The following is a 17,319-nucleotide window of genomic DNA, read 5'->3' on the forward strand; positions in this document are numbered from 1 at the left end:
GAGTGCAATAGGCAAAGAATGTCCTGGGCAAGAGAGACCATGATGCGTAAAAGCAGGCAAGAGGCTTAGCTGTCTTCAATTCCCGCCCCAAATGCACCATGCCTGCTCATTCGGTCCGATCACTCAGTTTAGTACCAATAAATTTCCACGTCCATTTGCAGCCGCCTCGTGGTCAGTGCCAGGGGCTGTCTTATTCAGACACTGTTGGCTATTTTAATAGTAGCAACAGTTTGTTATGTGTGCCATATTCTAGGTTCTTGACACTATTTTCTCAGCTCTCTCAATAGTTTAAAAGTTAAAGTTTTTCTTAGCATCACCATTTTACATATAAGAAAATCAAGGCCCCAGAAATAAGATTACTTACTAAATTTCCAAGCTAGGGAGCAGGCTAAGATGTCAGTCTAGGCACTCTAGACCCGAAGTCTGAGATCCAATTGCTCTATTATTTGGCTCCTTATGCAGAAGTCATAAAGTAAAAGCCCTGTAACCAGGGATCAGTGTAGCACAGAGGTTATATGTAGGTTCGAAGCCTTCTTCTTCTCCTCTTTTAAATGTGGATAATAAAAGTGTCAACCTCATATTCATTATGAGAAATAAATATGAGAAACACCCATAATAAGCTTCCCTAAAAATGTTAGCCATTGCTATAATTATTTATTATCATCACAAAGCGAGCGAGTGGTAAAGTCAGAAATCCAACTCTGTTTTCTCCAGCTTCAAAGATTAGATGGAAAAGCAACCAAAGGGGAAAAGAATCCTACTAAAAAATTTTAAATGCTTCCAAACGAGCTCCTTCCTAATTAAAAGGCAACTTACCACTGTATATATTAGTTAATGTATCACAATAATTTTGTGGTGTTACTTTTACAATATTAAACTGTATTTCTATTGGATTCATGGGCTTCTAGCTTTTGGATCAAGTGGATAAACTGTCTGTAGTTTAAGAATTGAAAGAAGGGATGATAATGACTCCGTAAGTCTGGGCTAAATTTAAAACTGATGTCGGAGGCTTATGGTCTGCACATTATGTGAGTTTGGTACTGAGCCAAAGAATCATTAAGCAGAGGGACTTGCAGAGGTCACACAAGCCACCCTTCTGCATCCAGAGGAACCGAAGTCCACTTTGCTGCCCTTAGCAACTTGCCGTCTACTGAAAAAAATAAATTAATAAAGCATTGCATTACAGCTGCATATCTTTTCCAGCACATGTTGAAAAGATATATAAAAATTAAGCTTCTTCAAAGTCAGTTTTTATATTCCAATAGAATTCTTATGTTTTTATGGTGGCTCCTTTATTAAGGCTTTCCAAATCCCTGAAGCAATCAAATTTGTTAGAGAATTAGGATGGTACTTATTTCAGGAAGAAATAAAGGTGGCCTAAGATAGCATTTGTCACAGAGTACATAATTGCCAAGTAAGTGATGAAGAACATGAGACCTGGAAATTCATTTCAGGTCTATTCAAGGTCCATAACTCCCTGTCCCCCTTATTTGAGTTAATTAGGAATACCCACATCAAGCTGATAATAGACCCTTGAACCCCCTCTTCATGTTTATGAGAACTAAAATCTACAGCTATGATGACCTGAACTTTGTTTTATAGTCATCATCCTACCCCTCTAGGAGGAGCTATCCTTTTTTTTTTCTGGTACTAGGGATTGAACCCAGGGACATGCTACCTCCAAGCTATACCCTCGACCCTATTTTTTATGTTTTATTTTGAAACAGGGTCTCGGGGTCTCAGAGTTGTACATGTCCTCATTAAGTAGCTGAGGCTGTCCACAAACGCAGATCCTCCTGTTTCAGCTGGATTACAATGCTGGGATTACAGGGGTGCACGACCATACCCAGCTTCTCAATTTCGATCTTCATTTCACTCTTTCTGCAGAGCCCCCATCTTGTATAACACCATAGTCATCATGTTCTATGTAGTTAGGCCATGGAGTCATTCAACCTTATCCATGGTGTTCAGTGTACAACCTGCAGATCGATACACAATGACTCCAATCTTACAGTCAAAGGAGTCAACCATTCTGTGGAAAAAGCCCTGTTGCATTTCTCTGAACCATTTGGGCAGGAAGGAGAGGTGTGTGTGTGTGTGTGTGTGTGTGTGTGTGTGTGTGTGTGTGTGTGTGTGAAATTTCTAGAAGTTGAGGAAAAGCAAAAGGTAATCCTTGCTCCAAACAGAAAATGTGAAAAGTGATATAGTAGAAACCATGATTTTGTTGCCCAACCAGTTTCAGCATAAAGATCTTCCTAGGCTTCTAATATTCTGGCTGAGCAGTCTAGGAAATGGCATGTTTGATCCTAAAAAACACAAAAGTATGCTTTCTCAAAGACCAAAGAGCATAGCATTTCATAGAATGCCCTCCAAGTGTACAGTCTCACTCTCCCCTCCTTAGTGTCAGTCTGTCATTTAGCCAAATGATGCAAACTCTGGCCGGGCGTGGTGGCGCACACTTGTAATCCCCGTGCTCGGGAGGCAGAGACAGGAGGATCACGCAGGTTCGAAGCCAGCCGCCCGCACTGGCTTAGGAGATCCTGTTTCCAAACAAAAATGTAAAAATAGGTCTGGGAGTGTAGCCCAGAGGTAGAAGGGCTTCCAGGAACCCCAGTACCACCAAAAAGAAAAAAAAGATGCAAACTCTGTTTAGTTCCTCGTAGATACTTTAATCATTAACATTAACTTTCTCAAGTTCTTTAATTGTGTAACTGCAAATGTCTAAACCAGCATCATCTTTGTTTCTTAAACCACATATCTAGAACATGATTTCTGGTTGCATTAGGTCTGTCTCTTCTAAATTCATAATTTAGGTAAAATATTATGATTGTGATCTTAGACCAGAAATATATATATATATATATATATATATATATATATATATATATATGATAATGCCATAGTCATCATGTTCTATGTAGTTAAATCATGGAGTCATTCAACCTTATCCATGATGTTCACTGTACAACCTGCAGATCCATACACAATGACTGTAATCTTACAGTCCGACATTATAGCAAAAGGAGCCAACCATTCTGTGGTAAAGGCCCTGTTGTTAATTATATATATACACGCACACACATACACTGACCATGTGTTGCTACCTAAGTTGGTAGTCTGTTCTCCAAAGTCATTGTACCTTTAAATATCTCATTGACCTTTATAAATACATTAGAATCACTTAACTGTGACAATTAAATATCCCTAGTAACTGTCTTAACCCAAGTAAATATTCTATGTTGATGAATTCTTCTGCTTCTTGGCTTTTTCAGGCTAAAAAGTGAAGAATTTTGCTTAGCATCCATGGCCCTAGCCAGGCATGGTGGCATATACCTATAATCTCAGTACTTAGGAGTCTGAGACAGGAAGATCACAGGTTTGAGGACAGAGTCGGCAAGTAGTGAGACTCTCATCAACCTAGTAAGACCCTGTTTCAAAATAAAAATAAAATAGGGTTGAAAGTGTAGTTCAGAGGTAGAATAACCCTGGGTTCAATCCTATTACTATTATAATTAATAATAGTTATTACTATTATTAATATTATTATTAATACTATTATTAATACTATTATTAATTATTATTAATAATATATGGTCTTGAGTTCAATCCCCAACATTCCCTACCCACAATATAGGTCACTCCTTGCAAAAATCAGACTAGAAAAGGGATTCAAGAGTAGACAGGATATAGAGGAGAACAGAAAACTCAAGGTGAATGGGATATTGTTTTTAAAGTGGGAGAAGTCTGCATATGTCTGAGTTTGAAAAAAATAAGCAGGTGACTTCCAGGAAGATGGCAACCAAGAGAAGCAGCACACATAAATCCTACTGACACTGATCTCCACTAAAACAGCATTGTTACAAAAGCAAGACACCATAACTTTAAAGAACACAATAAGTAATAGGTGGCAGAAAATAAAATATCCAGAAGACCCATCAGAGAGCAGAAAAGAAATGCACCTGCTTTGTGGCCATGGTTGCCACAGCAACACCATCTTGCCCCACTGCACCCAACTCCAGAGATGAACAGGAAAACAACCAAGAACTTGAAGTGAGGCTATAGACCATTGGAGTTATAAGCCATCAGTTCCTCCTACACAAACACCAGCTACAACTTGCAGCAGTGACTGAGCTCACCATGCCCTCCAGAGATCCAGACCTGCGTGCAACAACACCATAAGGAAACCCACCATCAAAAAAGTAATATTAGAAAATTATCCAAACATAAAACAAGAGGTTGATACACAGGTACAGGAAACTTATAGAACCCCCTTTAGACAGGATCAGTGAAATGGTTTGACACTACATAATAGTCAAACTGACCAACATAAAAGCCAAGGAGAGAATTGTGTGTGTGTGTGTGTGTGTGTGTGTGTTAGCGGGGGTGAAACCCAGGGGCTTTTCTACCTCTGGGCTATACTTCCAGACCTATTTTATACTTTATTTGGAAACAGGGTCTCACTAAGTTGCTGAGAGTCTAAGTAGCTGAGGCTAGCTTTGAACCTGTGTGATCCTCCTGTCTCAGCCTCCCAAGCGCTGGGGTTACAAGCGTGCACTACCATGCCAGGCTTGAAGAGAATCTTAAAGGCAACAAAAACAAAAGACCAAGTAATATTCAGAGGCAAACCAATTAGAATCACTCCAGAATTCCCAAACCAAGTCATGAAAGCCAGGAGGACCTGAAATAACATGTTCCAAACTCTGAAAGAAAACAACTTCCAGCCCCAAAATTTTTACCAAGCAAAACTATATCTCAGATTTGATGGAGAGATAAAAAATCTTTCACAACAAACAGAAGCTAAAATAATTTATGTCTTCCAAACCAGTACTAGAGAAAATATTCAGAGATTAACTGCAAAGAAGAAGTAAATAATGCATGCCAGAATCAGAGAAACAAGAATTTCCAGCAAACAAACAACTAAGCAAAGAAGAGCAAACACTACTTCAAACAACTGTCAAAACTCAAAATATTAGGAATGAAAAACCATCTCTCAATAATCACACTGGCCATAAATGGATTGCAGTTAACAAACAGCCTCAGCTACTTAGCAAGGCCCTTTGCAACTCAGTGAGACCCTGTTTCAAAAAATATAAAGACTAAAAAATAAAACTGGAAGTGTAGCTCAGGGGTAGAATACCCCTCAGTTTCATCTCCAGTATCACAAATAAAGAAAGGCTACATCCTGTATGACTCAGTTTGTACCACAAAACTTGTTCGAGTCCACTGATATGCTCATAGAGTATACTCATGGAGATATACTCATATATATAACCACTAATATACTCATAGACATATACTCTATGAGTGTATCAGTGGTTACAAGTATCTAGGGGAAGGACAAACAGATGACCATAAAGGGGAAAAATGGAATATATGGAATGATGGAACTGCTTTATACCTCAATTGTAGTCATAATAATATGCATTTGTCAAAATTTGTCATAGTATACACTAAAAGGTGAATTTTACTATTTATTAATTATACCTTAATTTTGAAAGTGGGGAGGGGAAAATATGCTTGTGGTCATAAATTTGAAATTTCTGCCATATCCGCTGTTGCAATCTATTAAGTTGAATAAAGCTAGATGTATAGATGGCTCCCAAATCCATCCATAATGAATTTATAATCAAGTTCTTTCTATCCATGGCACACTCCTTCTTGGGTACACACTAAGCCAGATATCCCCTTATAACAAGTGTGTGGAGGAGTAAGGGTACCTGACTCTATCTCTTTGCCTAAAAGGGATAAAGAGCGTGAGGAAGGGATGGAAGGAGGGGGTTTATATGTGCATAACTGACATAACATATGCCTTTTTTATTAGCTTTGCATCACTGTGACACAGGCCTGAAAGAAATCAAGTAAAAGAAGAAAGGGTAGGTTATTTGTTTTCTTAGCAGTGAGTTTCTTGAGGTCTCTGTATATTCTAGTTATTAGTCTTCCGTGGGCAAGTGAACTAAATAGACACTTCACAAAAGAAGACATTCAAATAGCCAATAAATGTATGAAAAAATGCTCAACATCATTAGCAATCAGAGAGATGCAAATCAAAACTACCCTGAAATTTCACCTAACTTCAATTAGAATGGCAATCATTAGACACACACACACACACACACACACACACACACACCCCCAAAAAAATGCTGGCGAGAATGTGGAGAAGTGGAACTCTAAAACATTGTTGGTGGGATTGCAAATCAGTGTAACCACTTTGGAAAACAGAATGAAGGATCCTCAGAAGAATGAGAATGAGCCTATCATATGATCCATCAATACCACTTCTGGGTATCTACCCAAAAGAAAGAAAACCAAATTATCAAACTAATGCTTGCGTGTCTATGTTCATAGCCACACAATTCTCCATTGCCAAACTATGGAACCAGATAAGATGTCAATCAACAGATGAATGGATTACAAAACTGTGGGATTTGTACACAATGGAATTTTACTCAGCCATAAAGAAAAACACAATTATGTCATTGATAGGGAAATGAGTGGAACTGGAGAACATTATGCTAAATAAGATTAGTCAGTCACAAAAAGTAAAAAATTGGATGTTCTCCTTAATGTGCAGAAGTTAGGGAGAAAAAAGGCCATAGGAGGAATTCTAGATGGAGGAGAAACCATAAATGAGCAAATAAGTAGGCCTAACTGGGGGTGATGGGAGGGGGAAGAGTTAAATACCATAATGTGCATGATGTACATTCACAAACATATCAAAGCTAATCACTAAGCCAAACGTGAGAAGGAGGGAGGGGAGGGAATTGGGTGGGACCTGGGGAAGGGCTAAATCAGTGATGTGTGCATGTATGCCTCCACCATCTTGTACTCCATTAAGATGTATGACTACAGTGCACCAATTAAAAAAATTTAAATATGTAAAAAGAGGAAAGATTCAATTGGTTCACAGTTCAGAGGTTTCAGTTCATGGCTGCTATTACCTCTGCCCCGGTGGTGAGGCCAAAGCATGTGGCAAAGGAAAGCCATTCAGTGCGTGGTGGGCAGGAAGCAATGAGAGACAGCGTTGGCTTTTACAACAAAGCCCTCCCCCAAGTCCATTAAGCTACGAATCCGTAAGTGGATTAACCTATTGATGAGGTCACGACCTTCCCAATCCAATCACCTCCCAAGGGCCCCCACTGCTGTGCTGGGACCAAGCCTCCAACACATTAGCTTTTGGGGAACATTCAAGATCCAAACCATAGCACCTACAGACAAACTTGTTGGCCATTAAAGCATCTAAGAAATTCGCTCTAGCCTTAAAGTTTGTTCAACATGGTACCTGATAAAAGTTGTGTCAGTTTGGTGATCACTAAATTTTTCTGATCAGTTTTAAGGGAATTATTCTAAGCATCCAAGAGAATGTTTGTTATGGTCAATAAATAAGAAGCCTTCCATAATACATTCTTTAGAGCTTCAGGGATTTCTGAAAACTTACAAAATTTCAACAGTAGCTCAAGTCAAATTTACTTGCTTCAAAATGATAATCTGTGAAATGTATGCATATATTTAAGAGAAATAAGGTCAAATAATTCTTATGCTTAAAAATTTTTATATTCATCTATTTCTCTTTATCATTTTCCCCAAAGTTTGATGATTATCTGGATTCACATAGAGAAGTAAGATCTTGCTGGTTTACAAATTTCACATGCAGCTGTTTTTTTCCTGGCTTGTGCCTATTTATTAAGGCTCCAGCAAATGGCACTGAGGAACGTGTCTGCCACTATTCCCTACACTAAAGAGATTACGATCTCAATTGAGTGCATGTACATGGACAAAGGAGACAAAGTGGTATAATGGTCAACTGTGAATAATAATGTAATTAAATTACTCATTCAATATATTCGGTGCATAGGAATATTATGTGACAAATGTTGGGATATGGTTTAGCAGCTCTACTTGACATTAGGCAAGAGCCTGCCTGTTAAATAGACCAGATCATTGGTGTTAGATAAAGGATAAAACAAAGATGCTTCCAGAGGAAGTGAAATGAGGGATCAAGCGAATAAAGATAAATACTGTGAACAAGCAGTACAAACAGGCAACTTTTAAAGAGATTTTACACTAAAGATGAGAAATTGCTCATAGTTTTTGGTGCATTCAAGATGGTATGAGAGGAAAACTACTTTGCAAGAGTATATTTGATAGGTAATAAAGGGTAAGGGCCAGGAGCAGGGAGATCAGTCTGCAGATTAGAGAGCACAGGTTCAGACAGAGAGAGAGAGGGCCAAAGAAAGAGGGCAGAAAGCCGGGTGCAGTGGTACACACTCATAATCCCAGCATTTGGGAGGCTGAGACAGGAGGATTGTGGTTCGCAACCAGCCTTAGCTACTTAATGAGAGCCTGTTTCAAAATAAAGAACAAAAAACAGTGTTGGGGTATAGCTCAGAGGTAGAATGCCCCTGGTTTCTATCCCTAAAACTGAAAAAAAGAAGAAGGAAAGAAAGAGAAAACAAGGAAGCAGAGCAAAGAAGGGTAAGAATTGAGGAACCAGGGCACAGAGGAGAGAAGCTACCACGAAGGGTCAGACACTCTGAAGACGTCTCTAAGTGAGATCCTAAGAGATCAAAGGACATGTAAGAGGGCACAGACTACCCAAGCCAGAGAGAGCTCAGAAGGATGAAGAAGCCACCATCCCCTACAGTGCACGCTTCTCCACAGCAACCTCAGTGGAGTCTATTTCTGAGGCTAAAAAGATAAAAGTCAAAAGCAACCAACCAAGGGATTTTCTAAGTCAGGTGTTTTCAAAAAAATTTTAAGCTCAGAACCTTTTTTCAAAGGTATCTTTGAATATGATCATGCAAATATGGTCCCCTACTTATGACTTAAATTTTTCAACTTTACAAACAAAGCAAAACACGTTCATACAAGCCATACTTCCGATTTTCATGTGTGATCTTTTCCTGGGCTAGGGTTATGTGGTATTGTATTCTCTCATGATGCTGGACAATGGCATGTAGGACCTCACCGACTTGCAGTCACAAGGGTGAACAACTGATACTCCAGTGTACAGTGGTCCTCCACATTGGGTTCTGCACAGAAGGATTGGCTAACCATAAATGGAAAACATTCAGGGAAAAAACATGTCTACACTGAACATATACAGACTTCTCTTTCCTCATTGTTACTCCCTAAACAATACTGTACAAGAATTTACATAACATTTTCATGGCTTAAGGCACATAGGCAGATGTGGGTAGGTTATATGGAAATACACCATTTTAGATAAAGGACACAATCATCTAAGATTTTGGGTCCCCACAGAAGGCCCGGGAACCCGTGCCCCAAGATACCAAGGGCCAATCAGACTGTGTCACTGAGCTATGATGTTCAGGAATCTAGATGTCTTAAAAGCATTTTGGACTTACCACATTTAGAACTTACATGGATCTATTTTGACACAACCCCATCAATGAGCTTCTCAGCAATAACATTTAACCTGTTAAATCCCCTTCTCCCACCTTAGCAATAGCTTGTGAAGGGAATCTGTAGGACCTCAAGAGGCCCTTGGGGAAAAGTTCAAAACCACTGTGTGTCAGCCCAAAGAAATGTTCCATCTCCGACATTTTAAAAACTTCCAGAGGTGCTTAAACAAAAAACTAAGAGAAAAAAAATTGTGAAAATCTGAGAACACAAAAATGACCACAAGAATTAATCCCTAATGACAAATATCTTGAAAGCAAGCAAAAATGACCCAGGTTCAGCCTCCGAGGCCAGGATCGGAGCCTGCCGAGGGGTTAGGCCGGTGCTGGGGCCAGCAAGGCCAGCATCGGAGCCTGCCGTGAGGTAAGGCTGCTACTAAGGCCTCCGAGGCCGGGATCGGAGCCTGCCTTGAGGCTAGGCCAGTGCTGGGGCCACAGAGGCTGGGATTGGAGCCACCTGAGGGGTTAGGCTGGTATCGGGGCCAGCAAGACCAGAATCGGGGCCTCCCATCAGGCAAGGCTGCTGCTTGAGCCAGCGAGGTCTGGATCAGTCCACTGGGTAGCCAGGCCACTACTGGGGCCATCAAGAGTGGGATCGGTACTTGCAACACGGCATGCACAGAGAAATATCGCAGGAAAAAAAAAAAAAAACAGATGCTTCCCTTAATCGGCAATAACTAGGAGGAAAGGGGCAACAGGAAGAGGTAGAGCTATAGAAAGGGCCCTATAGTGAAGCAATTAAGATGACCAATCAGAGGGTATGGAATAGGGGAGGATGGAGCCTCTTTAAAAAGCAGGAGGTACATAAACAAATGTATCAAAGTTAATCACCAAACAAGCATGGGATCGAGAGAGGGGGGAGAATGAGATGGGGGCTGGATGAGGGCTAATTGGATGATGTATGCTTGTATATCCTCTCAAGTCTTGTATTCCAATGTGATATATGATTACAATGCACCAATAAAAATAAATTTAAAAAAATAAAATCAGGAAAAAGATAAAAAAAGAAAATATATTTATAAACCTTAAAAAAAAAACGACCCAGGCTCATTCACATAAATAACCCCTGTTCAATTCTTTTGCCATTATTATTCTCTGTAAGTTTATTACCATTTATTATTCTCTGTATATATGACCCCACCCATCATAGCAAATGGATATGAATATGTTGCCATATTTGATAACATTGTTTTTTGTTTGTTTTTGTTCTAATTTTTTTTTTTTTTTGCAGTACTGGGGATTGAACCCAGGGGCATTCTACCTCTGAGCTATATACCCAGCCCTGTTTTTTTTATTCTTTATTTTGAAACAGGGTCTCACTATGTTGCAGATGGCTTCACTAAGTAGCTGAGGCTGGCCACACACCTGTGATCCTCCTGTCTCATCCTCCCAAGCGCGGGGATTACAAGCATGTGCCACCACACCCAGCAATAACATTGTTTTTAAAGAAATAACGTTTTACTGGCACAACTTTTTTCTTCTCTGGAATTCCCCTCTTCTTCTGCCTTTCCCACCCCAAATAACTACTGTCCTGAGGTATATCCTTGCTACTAAATCTTCTTTTACTCTGATGTATATATTTCTATGTCCACCATGTTCTTTTCAGTTTTTATAGGGATAGACACTGCATCCATCCTTTTGAAGCATGCTTTTACACTCATCGTAATGTTTTTTTTAAGATTTAACCATATGGCAAGCACTGGCTCGCTTGTCTTGAGGGATAATTACTTCTCCATAATCTGACCATACCCCATTTATCATTTCCCTGTTGTGGTCATTTGAGTTGTTTCCAGTTTTTCACTATTACAAACAATCCTGTAAAGCGCATTCTTTGCATGATCGAGGCGTTCTTTAGGATGTAACCAAGGTAGAATCTATAGGTGTAGACAAATTTTGATCCTGTAAGTCTCAGTTTAGAGGCTACCTCCTTTGAGAGGCTTCCCCTAGCCTAACTGAGCAAAGTTAAGTGCTTCTCCTTCTCTGGTCCCACACACTTCTTTCTTGACCTGCACTCACCACCTGTTTATATTTGTCTCCAAAAACAACCTACGCTCCTCCGGAAGACAGGGACATTGTGCCTTGCACAGAGTAGATTTCCAATCAATGCTTGCTGAAGAAAATATGGAAAAGAAGAAGACAACCCTGGGCTTTGTGAGAAGTTGTGGGAATGGCAACTGAAACTCTGGGACTTGGCCCAGATTCCAGCCAGGAAGGAACTCAAACCACATAGTCATGAGAAATGACGTTGTGTAAGACCTGGAAGAGAACATGGTCATAAATCCAAGCCACTTCTGGGTCACGTTGCAGAGAAGAACTAGCTTAGTCTAATACCCTAGAGGATACCATTATTGGTGAAAATGAGGAAACAGTCTTGAAAGGAATGAAGACATTAGCCTGAAGAGAAAAGACCAAGGATCACAATGGTTAGAGCTGATCAAGAAAGATATTAAAGTAAGATTGGTCTTTAAGACTCAGTTTTGACCTAAATGCACCCATTCTTCAAATTATGTGACTTTGTAAATAAATTTACTCAGTTCATTCTTAGCAAGCATTTGAATGGACGTATGCTGACTTGATGATACCTAGCACAGGGATTATTGTGATCATCTCTTCTTTTCATCTCCAGTAAAAAAGTAGATTTAATAAGCAATGCAAACATGGTCGGCTGGAAGAAAAATAAAGTTAAACTTTGCCCATATGGTTTATATAGAAGTTAAATCCAGATAGATTAAAAATGTAAACGCAAATGATTTTTAAATATATTTGAAGGAAAACTAGGATGGAATTTGTACAAGCTTAGAGTGAATGAGCTATTAATAGGCAAAACAGACAACCCAAAGCTATATAAAAAATAAATATAATTGATTGTATAAATTTTTAAAATTTGTATGACAAACAATAGCATAACTGAAGTCAAAGATGATAGATTGGAAAAATATTTGACAGATATTGAGCTGATATTCTCAAAACTTCACATATTGATTGAAAAAGACAAATAATCCAATAGGAATTATTCAAAGAATATGAGCAGGCAATTGGCAGTGGAGAATTCCCAACAGCCAAGAGATAGGAAAAGAAATGAAACACTACTGGCTAACTAAAGAAATTGATCCCCAAAAAAATGTTCAAGGGGAAACTCGTAGCATTGAAAGAACCTTGACCAAGTGAAAATCCACATACAACACTGGCAGAAAATGCCACAACATATTGGAAATATAAAATGGGGGTATTTATTTATTTATTCATTTATTTTGGTGGTACTGGGGGTGGAAGCCAGGGGCTTTCTACCTCTGGGCTATACTCCCAGACCTATTTTATATTTTATTTGGAAACAGGGTCTCACTAAGTTGCTGAGAGCCTCACTCAGTAGCTGAAGCTGGCTTTGAACCTGTGCTATCCTCCTGTCTGTCTCAGCCTCCCAAGTCTGGGATTACAAGCGTGTGCCACCATGCCTGACAAATGGCAGTATTTATTAAAGAAACTTTATTTTTGTTTGAGAAGGAATATTTTTATTTGGTTTGGCTTAGAGGGTTTTTTGTGTTGGTCTTTTATTGTATATATTTAAAGTGTACAAAATGATAATCTGCTAGATACATTTATGTACATATTATAAAATAACCATAGAAATTAACCTATTAGCATATCATCTCATATAGTTGCCTTTACTGGATGGAAGACACCAAGCACGTTTAATATCCACTGTATTCAGTACAATATTGTCACCTGCAGTCACCATGCTATATTTAAATCTCAAGTGTGAACTATATGTTTTAAAATAAAATTTAAAATTGGGCTGGGGGTGTAGCCTGGAGGTAGAATGCCCCTGGGTTCCATCCCTAGCACCACACACACAAAAAAAATTTCATAGTACCCTATAACAAATACAATTCTTACTTCATATATCTTTTTAAAAGTTAAAAATAAAAAAAATATCCTCCTGAGCACCTCTTTTCCCTCTTCCCTTGAGTACAAGCTTGTCCCAGCAGGGGATGATGTATCCCAGTGGGATTTCGTGTAATATTTTGTCATTCTGATGGAAATGTGTGCAGTCCAGTCCCTGGAGTTTAATTGAGAACATTTGAGGTTCGAGTTTGCAAGGCACATTACAAACAATGGCTGCAGAATAAGCTGCAAAAAAAAAAAAAATCCACATTAAATCACCCTGAAAATTCCCCCGCCAGCATCACAAAGCCAGCCAGGTTCCAGCCCTCCCCCCTTATTCCCTCCATTTTTGCAGCAGTGAGAAAGTCTCTTCTGTTCAGTGTTACAATGATTTTGTAGAAGTGTTCTCGACAAACATTTCAAAACTTTAGGCTGGAGCTCAAAAGTGGGTAGGAAAAAAGATGCTGAGGACCATGTGGCTCATTCAGACCAACTCTTCCCCACAAATGGAAAGGGCTTTTCTCAGTTACCTAATGCTAATCCTAATACAGTATGGAAAAGCGTCACCCCACCTGGATGACTTACCATATGGGAAATAGGAAATACCTGCTCTTGCGTTCATCTTCATGTCTGCTTCCATGTCTGAGCAGGTATCCTCTCTATATCTGTTTGTCCCATAAAGCTGCCCACATTGGATCAGAAAGGATGAGCTGCCCCAGTCAAAGAACTGTCTTCAGCTCCAACCCACAAGTACCCCACCAACCCACCCTCAGCAACCGTTTTTACAAAAGAACCTTGAGATAAGCAGCTCATCTTGATGTTCTGGGTGCACAGTCAGGGTTCCAAATTAAAAGGAAGGCACAATAACAGAATTTTTAGAGTGCTCATCTAGAATCCACATTACTGGGGTTTTCCTCAGTAGGACTATTTTCCCAAAAAGACAAAGATATGCATGTGAAAACTCCTTTAAATATTGTATAGTTATAGTGGGAAAATGTATAACCAATCTAAATTTCTGTAAGAGAAGAACAGATGAATAATGCATGACAAAATTATGTGATAGAAACTGTGCAACCCTGTAAAGAAATGTAGATCTACACGAACTCACTGATTAAAAAAAAAACCTAAACTATTGCTGAATTTATAAATAAGTGACAGAAAAGATTGAATAGTATAAGCTCATTTTTGCAAACTGCACATATGTTGGTATATGGTATTTAATATACTTTTTATGGTGCATTATAATTATACATCATAATGAGATGAATCTTAAGACAAGGAAAATACATACCAAACTCTCAGAAATAATGTGGAAATGGAATTTCATATTCTTTTTCTTTCTATTTCTTTTTCTTTTCTATTCCTTGGTACTGTTTAATTTTTTTCTTCCTATTCCTTGGTATTGTTTAATTTTTCATAAAAAGTATCTATTACTTTTATAGTCAGGAAATCTATACATATATAGATAAAAATAAATAGTAAAAACTCCCTATATATTGTAAAGCACAATATAAGCAATGGAATCACCCTCTATTTTTGCTTCATTTCTCGGTCCATTCACCCATTCAACAGAGAATTGATAAAAAGCTATTGATCCATTGAATGCCAATGTCATAGGTAAACCTTCACAGAGGTTTCAATCTAGAGTGGTAGGTACCCTGCTCTACTGCACACCTCCATTAGAGTTCCTAATATTTGTCTGGCTTCCTGACCAAGTGAGATAAAAAAAAAAAAGTCAAATACCAGTGTAGATCAAGTCAAGTTATTTTCCCCCAAACTCATTTATTATGAATAGACATAAAGGTGATAGCTGTCTCCCTCTAATTTGGGGGCTGATCACTTGAGATCCTCACAGCTTCTGGATGCTCGAGTCTTTGTGGGGGCTTGTTACTTAGAAATATATATATATTCTAACCACTAGCACTTTTATACTTTTACTGGTGCATTGTAACTGTACATCTTAGTGAGGTTCAAAGTCATAACAAACAAGCCCGCACACAGGTCTTGGTGTGCGTCCCTTCAGTCCCATCCACCGTCCACCCCTCCCCGTGCACAACAGTGAGACTGGTAATGCCTTCTTAAACGAGCACAGCAGAATCTGAACTGTTTCTTGAAGACACCTTGCCCCTCTTACCTCCTTCCCCCAAATCCTTCCACTATTCCACTGTTACTCTCCTCAATTATCTAGAGTCCCTTTGGCTTCCTATTGGCTATCTTCCACATATGAAAAATAATCATTTGACCTTTTACTTTCTAGGATTGGCCCATTTCTCTTAGCATAGTATTATCCAACCCCATCCATTTTGCTATAAACAATATAATTTTGTTGTTGTTTAGGACTGAGTAAAATTCCATTGTGTGTATACACCACATTTTCTTTATCCATTTATCTCTTGGCGGACACCTAGGTTGGTTCCATGATTCGCCTATTGTGAATTGTGCTGCTATAAACATAGGTATACATGTATGACAATAGTATTCCGACTAATTCTTTTGGCAAGATGTCGGGGAGGATAGGGCGGTTCCATTCCTAGTATTTTGAGGAACCTGCACACTGATCCCCATAGAAGTTGGATTAATTTGCAGCCCCATCAACAGTGTATAATAGTTTCTAATTAATAAACACTGGCATTTAATTAGCATTTACTGCAAGCCAGACACCACACCAAATTCTTTACCTACAGTTCTTTTCATGTCATTCTCAAAATAGCCTTAGGAAATAGTTATCATCACACATTCTTATGTCCTACAGGTCTAATGCCAGAGATCTCCCACGGCTACACAGCTAGCATATAGCAAAGCCATGAGCACATCCAGGCGGAGCCCTCGGGTCCACACAGCAGCTCTGAGCATCTGGCGGTCACTACAGTAGCTGGTGGCTCTAGAAACATTTGCTAAGCTGTCATCCTGTGAAAGGAAACTGATGAAGCAGGGCCAACACAAAACACAATTATGAGATTTGGAAAGTCCATGCCAGTAACCTGTCAAGCTCATGATTTATGAAAAGCATTAATGAGGTATCAACAATTCCAGGTGGGTCATTCAATCAAACTTTGAATAGTGAGCTTTCACTGTTTAGAATCTGGGTGGCTACCAAAGAGAATACTAATTCCTTATGGGAGAAAACTTCAGATTGAATTATGCTGTAATTATAACTCAGGAAAGGGTCTGTCATCGAAGTGTGTCTGTGTTCTGAGCATGCATGTTGGCCATAAGACCGGGTGCTATCATAGAAAGCCCTCATGGAATGCAAGGAGCTCCAGGTTCAAGTCCTGTAGCTGCAACTTCAAATTATTTTATTTTTTTATCGGCGTATTGTATTCACACATCATAATGGGTAGGGGATGGGAGGGCGGAAGAAACAACTACAGAATTTGAAACCTGAATGCATCTCACTTTTGGTTTTCTCCCCAGCCGACAAGGATACTGGAGCTGTACACATCAAAGCATGGTTTGGTAACATGTAGAAGCCAGTACAATAAGCAATCTGACCTGGGCGTGGTGGCACACGCTTGTAATCCCAGTATTTGGGAGGCTGAGACAGGAGAATCATGGTTCGCAGGCAGCCTCAGCTGCTTAGTGAGGCCCTCCACAACTCAGTAAGACCCTGTTTCAAAATAAAGAATAAAAAATAGGGCTGAGGGTGTACCTCAAAGACTGAATGCTCCTGGGTTCAATCCCCAGTATCACACACACACAAAAAAAAAAAAAACTCCAGGCTGGACTTCCTTCCCACCTATACCCAATGAGTGCTCTTCTAGCACCTACTATGTATTAGAAACTGTGTTTTAACATTAAATAGAAATAGTGCATTTCTACACCCTAATAAATCTCAAGCCTGGTCAGCAACTTCAATTCCCCAAATGCTGCATTTTTAGTATGACACTATTTTCTTTCGATTTTTGTTTGTTTCTTGTTTGTTGCTTTTTTTATGGTACTAGGGATTGAACCCAGGGGCAATTTACCTCTGAGCTTCACCCCTGGCTCTTTTTTTTTTTTTTTTAAACAGGATCTC

The sequence above is a fragment of the Muscardinus avellanarius genome (genome assembly GCF_963383645.1).
Source record: "Muscardinus avellanarius genome assembly, chromosome: 12".
Classification (NCBI taxonomy): domain Eukaryota; kingdom Metazoa; phylum Chordata; class Mammalia; order Rodentia; family Gliridae; genus Muscardinus; species Muscardinus avellanarius.